The sequence below is a fragment of the Malus sylvestris genome, chromosome 13, assembly GCF_916048215.2.
Source record: "Malus sylvestris chromosome 13, drMalSylv7.2, whole genome shotgun sequence".
Taxonomy (NCBI): Eukaryota; Viridiplantae; Streptophyta; class Magnoliopsida; order Rosales; family Rosaceae; genus Malus; species Malus sylvestris.
In genome coordinates, this window is record NC_062272.1 from 26060195 (window position 1) to 26066738 (window position 6544).

The 6544-nt window shown below is 44.6% G+C and overlaps 1 long non-coding RNA gene across 1 annotated transcript; it reads left to right on the forward strand.

Annotated features, from left to right (window-relative positions):
* The first annotated feature begins 2943 nt into the window (after window positions 1-2943).
* On the forward strand, window positions 2944-4669 carry LOC126596901 (uncharacterized). Its single transcript, XR_007614064.1, has 3 exons — window positions 2944-3427; window positions 3496-3715; window positions 4063-4669. It is a non-coding gene; the product is annotated as an uncharacterized LOC126596901 (long non-coding RNA).
* Window positions 4670-6544: the final 1875 nt, after the last annotated feature.

Consider the following 6544-nt stretch of genomic DNA (forward strand, 5'->3'; position numbering starts at 1 on the left):
TGCCGAACTCTAAAACCTACTTATGAATAACCAATCATAAACAACTCAGCGTCCAATGTGTCGAGCCCAGTAATTTGTAACACCTCACTTCGCCGAGAAGGCTGATGAGATGACCTTTGCCAATAAGGACTCGAAAACCCTTTTCGACCAAGACTTGGATAAATAACCAGTCGGCCTAGATGCAATGCTAATTGAAGGTGCTCCGGGGTCGGTTGATTCTACAGCAACAGTGTTGTTTATCTAAATTGAAGATGTTCACCGGTTGCCTTCACAGTGCTGTTTATCCAAACTAAAGATGTGTCGGCGAAAAAAGAAAATAAAAATCTCAAGGTTGTTGAGAGGTTTCGCGAAAGCGAGGGTTTGTGCAAGGTAGGTTGTGTGTTGAATTGGAGGGGTCTTCAATGATGTCTTTCTCCCTCTATTTATAGTATTCATCCTGCTTCCAATCGAATCATAACCATACTTTAACTAGAACTCCTTCCCCTGATCCAACCTTATCTCGGCCAGTCCTACTCCTACTAGGACTTTGAACTCAACCCTCTTATTAGGCCGCATTCGATCCCAAACTTCATCATCCTTATCCTGTCAAAACTCATTCTTATATTAGGATTCAACTCACCACGGATTCCTAATAAGACAAGGCCGGCCTTGGCTATGTGGCCTATAAGCCGGATGACTCCCAACGACTCCTAAGTACAGTCTCTGGGCCAAGTACAATTCTAAACTCGGCCCAAACTAATATTTTGGGCCCAAACATTGCCGCCTCGCTTCTAAGGTCGTCGACCTACACTCCTTGGTTCAAGCCTCAACCAGGAAGAAGTGAAACTAACCTAAAGACAATCATTGAATCCTCTTGAGAAATACCACCATGCGCATTTATGAGACATGATCCCACGATCTCGATTCTCCCAACTGTCCTGCCACATGTCGGTTCCTTGGTTAACCTTGCAGCCCTTAATCATGACCCTTGAAAACATGCGACCGCTGAAACGTCTCTCTTGCACTAAACCCGCCGCAACACGCAATAGTACGTCCTCAAACTGCGAAAACCTCGGTCTTTTCGCCTAGATTTTCTGAACACCTACAATGATTAGCAACTTTCCCACTCGATTATATCCTTAATTTTGAAACTCAAACATTTAGCCTTCCTTCCCAAATGCCTATAAATATCTGAATCTCTTCCATTCGTACCTTACGCTTTCCAAAACCCTTGAAATTTTCTCGCCACTTTGCTATCAGACTTTCAAAAAACCAGAAAATTCCAAGCTTTCATCTTCGAAATCCTCAAGCCTTCATCAATGGCACCCTTCATCTCCCAGCTCTTAAATGAGTGCAACAAGTGCAAGGACTTCATCGATTGGAACGCCATCAAGACCCTGCGTTTCGAGAGGAACCTAAAGACTACTCACCAAATCTTAAGCCCACTCTTTAAGGACGCAGTGCCATCATCCATCACCAACCTATTCAAAGAACACTGCCTGGCTCATTTGCTGCAAGGTTTTGATTGGTCGAAGTGGTGCCTAACAAAGCCTCAAGGAGCTTGGCCTTTGACCATCGCGCATTGGGCAGCCTGGGTCGTACGAATGGAAAAATTCTTTGGTAAAAAATGGGAGGCTCTCGGCATCCACGACGCCATTAAGCTCTCGACCATGGCGATTACCATGGATAAAGAACTCCTTATGGCAGCCCTAAGCCTCTGGTGCTCGGCCACCAACACCATGGTCCTTCCGTTCAGCCCTATCACCCTCACCATCCTCGACATCTTGGCTATCCTCGAGACTTCTCCTTCTGGCATTCCAATAGACGCCACCTTTATTGGATGCCCATCAAACCTCGACCTCAAGGCGCTGTTCGACGAATGGGTTGTCGAGACGTTGAGCCGAGAAAGTCAAGAGCTTTCAAAAGAGGAAGTTCAAAAATTGCATAAGAATTTCCTGAACTACAACACCCTCATCCTCCATTTTGTTGGTCGTGGGAGGCGAGTCTGCGGAAGGGCGAACATGAGGCCTTCCTATTTTACTGGTACAACAAGTTTATCTGTTGTACCAAGTCAAATAAGTGTCTGGTCAAAAATATGCCAGTGGCGGAAGCCCTGGCTACTGGTCACTCTCTGGCGCTCAGTCCGGTTATCCTTACCAACCTTCTGCGCTGCTTGGCTGAAACAACCGTCAACAAGATCGATCCACTCTAGAACGGACCTCTTTGGGTATTCCAACTCTGCCTGCAGGTTTATTTCTCCACACTTCGGCCAGAAATCCCTAACCTCTAATCCACTGCTTCACTCGACCTTCAACTGTCTCCTCGACCAATGCCTCCTCACAAAGCTGAAGAAATCTTCAAACACTTATTTGCCTAGACGTCATTTCCGACGATGAATTTTTGATATGTCGTAGTCAGGAATACCCTCACTCCATCAGACTTCCCACATCAACCTGGAATGAAAGTGAAGATGCTAGTTTTCGTCAAAACTGAGGGTCGTTCGTGTTAACTTGTGACCTTCCCCTCGGTTGCGATGCTCGCCAAGCAAGTTGGAAGTCTACCACCCGCACTTTGCTGCCCGTCAGCTTGGCTACCTCCAAGGTTGCCCGGTGCCTCTATTTACTTCCTGCTATCTTCTAAGCTAAGGACACCTATCTGGTTCCTTAGAAAGGAAATGCAGAGACACTGAAAAAGAGTTTCAAGAACGGTGTAAGAAATTCCACCTTCGACCAACTATTCCTGAATCTCTCTGCACCGACAACTTCGGTGACTGGTGGGAAGAATATACCTATGACTTTTTTGGCGCTTCGGTCGAAAACATAGTCAACAAAATTTTTGGTGAACAAACCCAAAAATATTTCTGCCCCTCAATCCAAAGAGATGCCCCAGGGTATACGACTATCTCTACCTTTATTCTTCGAACACTTAATCGATTTTACTAACTAGACTTCGCTTTCTCAGGTGATCGAGTATTGACACAGGCAAACATGGTCACCTTGACTGTGGCCAAGAAAAAATTGGCCCCTTCCTCCAAGAAATTTAAAACCGCTGTGCAAAGCACACCGAGCAAACGGCCTCGCCAGGACACTGAGACGGTAAGTGAAGCCCCTCGCCCCACAAAACACATCAAGAAATTGGCTTAGAAAAGAGCACGGGAGATTCATGTTATCTCCAGCCATACCACCAGAGGGACCGCTCCTAGTGCCTCTCCTCCTACTCCTATTATCTAAGGCTCGGCGAAGAAATGGCCAACTTCAACCAGCCCGGCACCCAAAGCTCACCCGGCCCTTGAGGTCCCTTAGGTCGTGGTCGAACCAGTTACTGTACCGTTGGTCGAAATGCCGGCAGCTCCGGAGCCGACCATAGCACACGTCCTGGGGGAGGCAACCCTTCAATCAGAAAGAATCTCCCCAAGAATCCAAAACAATCAGCGATCATCTTACAAGAGGTATGATTATGTTGGTAACTTCCTTCACTCATTAAATTCAAAAGTATTAACAGTTCTTTTTGTTTTAGGATGACAAAAGTGACGAGATCCCACCAGCGAGTCGTTTTCAACCAACCGAACCTCCTTCCATTGATCTTCCCCTTGTGGTTGAGGCGACCAACCAAGTTGATCCTCTTACAGCCGATCACGGAAAAGGCATATCTTTAACCTAAAGCGACGTTAGAAACTCTAATTCACCCGCAGGACCAAGGCCTCGACATTCCCTTTCAAGAAACGACTTCGGCTTTTGTAAGGCTCGATTACTTTCTCTTGTCAATTTTGTTATAACGAGTCTGAACCGAGAAAAATATTAAATGTCAAATGCCCAGTTATTCATTTCACCGAAAATTCTATGCGCCGAAGGGTGTTATCTATATTTTCTGGCCACCTCAGTGGCCGTCGAATGTAAATAACCTTCATCGGCCGCGTGAATTAAGAAGCAGTCTAAAACACTAGGCTCATCCATTAAGCTTTCTAGGTTTGATCAATGAACTAGGAGACATGGCTAAAGTCTCATCTCGGCAGGTCTAAAACAAATTCTCTCTACTACATTCTTTTACAATTTTCCTTTCGCTTAAATTATTTTCATTGTGCAGCCTTCATGGGAAGTTGAGTTCGATGCTCTCTTATGGAGTACTTCGGGGGCGGCTGGCCCTTCGGCAGCTACAACCGAGCTGACCAAATCGACTGCTCTTGTTAGGTTGCAGGAACTCTTGTTTTTCTCAACTTCGCAAGTTCTCGAATGCCAGTGCCTCTATTCAGTGGGTGCATGTTTGAACGACCTTGCAGCTGACGATCAATTGAGCACTGAGGCTATTACTTAAGCATCTTCTACCTTGGAACGAACCTAAGAATATTTCGGTACTTTCGAGAAATCTCTTCGGGCTGAAGACGACTCGAAAGCTGCAACAATTGCTCGAGACACTCTTCGTCCTCAGGTCGAAGTTTTAAAGGCGAAAAAATAGACCTTGGCCGACCTTGATCGTCAAATTACCAAACTCCAAAATCGAAGGTTTGGCAATTGCTTCTAAGCTTGCAAAAGATTTTGAGTCGAGCGGTAAATCTTGCTTAATCGAATACACGACTAGTGTGAAGCGGGTCGAGCAGCTGAAGATGGACAAAAGGAATCAGCAAGCTGAGGTCACGATGGGTGAGGTGTGGCGGATGAAGTTGAAGGCCATTCTTGAGTTTCTCCTACCTTCATCACCCTAGAATTATTTGATTATAACTGATCGACCCACTCCATTTATACACCTTTTTGCGAATTTAATGAAATGAACTTTTATTCTCGCATTTCCTATGTGACTGGATATTATTTCTTTAAAAACCCCCCGTTGATTGGCAACTTGTGAACTATACTAGTTTGATCCCTAAGATGGTATGCTCCCTTGCCGAGAACTTTATGAATAACGAATTGCCCCTCCCAATTTGGCGACCACTTGCCGAACCTGGGGTCTTTAATTCCTACGGGTAGTACGGTTTGCTCGACGAATGTTTTTTGTCTGACTCGTTGATTATAAGCTCTCTCGGCGATCTTCTTTTGTGCCACTAATAAGTTATAAGCATTGAGCCGAGCTTATTCTAAATCTTCTAACTCTTGTTTCATGTCCCAATCGTACTCGACCCTGAACAAACTACTTTGTTCAATTACTCGGAATGAGTTTATACGTAGCTCGACTAGCAACATTGCGTCATGTCCGTAAGTCAACGCGTAAGGAGTCGTTCCAGTGGTTGTCCGTAGAGAAGTTCGATAGACCCATAACGCTTCGTTTATCTTTAAATGCTACATACCTGGCCTATCTTTTATCATCTTTTCAAGAATACCGATTAAAACCTTATTACTCGCTTCGGCCTATCCATTCGCCTGCAGATAATACGGCATAGATTGCTCAAGTCAAATCTTTAGATTTGCCGTATATTCCTTAAATTTGTCAGATGTAAAGATCATACCATTATCTGTTATGATTGTTTCTGGCATGCCAAATCTAGTCACAATGTTTTCTTCAACGAAATTACAAACTTCTTTAGATGTTAGCTCGACATAAGACTTGGCTTCGACCCATTTGGTGAAGTAGTCTGTTGCAACGAGTATCCATGCATGTTTGGCTGCACCAGAAGATGGTGTGATTTTACCAATAACATCCATGGCCCATCCTCGGAACGGCCATGGTTTGGTGACTGAATGTAATGATTCGGCTAGTACTCTCTGTATAAGCCCATGGATTTGACATTGTACACAACCCTTTGCGTACTCAATACAATCTTTCAGAATACTCGGCCAGAAATGGTTGTACTGTCGAAGTAGCCAACGCATTTTTCGTCCAGATTGGTAAGCTATGCAAATTCTTTCGTGTACTTCTGCCATTGCTTGAACAGTTTCCTGCGGGCCGAGGCACAACAACAATAACCCATCCTTACCTTTTCGATACAACTCATTCTAGTATAATACGTAGTTTGTGGCATGAACCCTTGTCTATCTGTCGTGTTTTTCGTTAGGGTTATCAATATATCACATAATCATCCTTCTCCAATCGTTTGGTAATGCCTCGACGACACAAACCTCAATAGTGTCCTTCCGTTCTAACAACGAAGGCAAAGACATGACCCGTGTACGAATCACGCAATCACGTTGGAGAACTTGCTAATTAATCAAGGCCGAATGTGTTTGTCATGACACAGGTATTTCTCGACCTAATTTACCCCCATGAGTTGTGCTTCAGAGGGTATTTGAGTTAATTCATCGGCGTAAGTGTTATGAACTTGTGATATGTGTTTGAAAGTAACACCGTCGAAAGATTCGGCCAAATAGCTGGCAACCATGTGGTAAGGCACCAGAGTATAACTCATGCAACGAAAAGTCCCGTTGAGTTGATTAATGACAAGTTCGGAGTCCCAAGAACAAGGACACGAGTTGCCCGCAAATCGTGTAGCATTCCGAGGCCGATAACAAGGGCTTTGTATTCGGCCTGATTATTTGTACAATCAAAATCAAGCTTGAGAGAAAAATGCCAACGATTCTGAGTAGGGGATTGAATAACGATCCCAACGCCAACCGAGACTGAAGTACTAGAACCATCA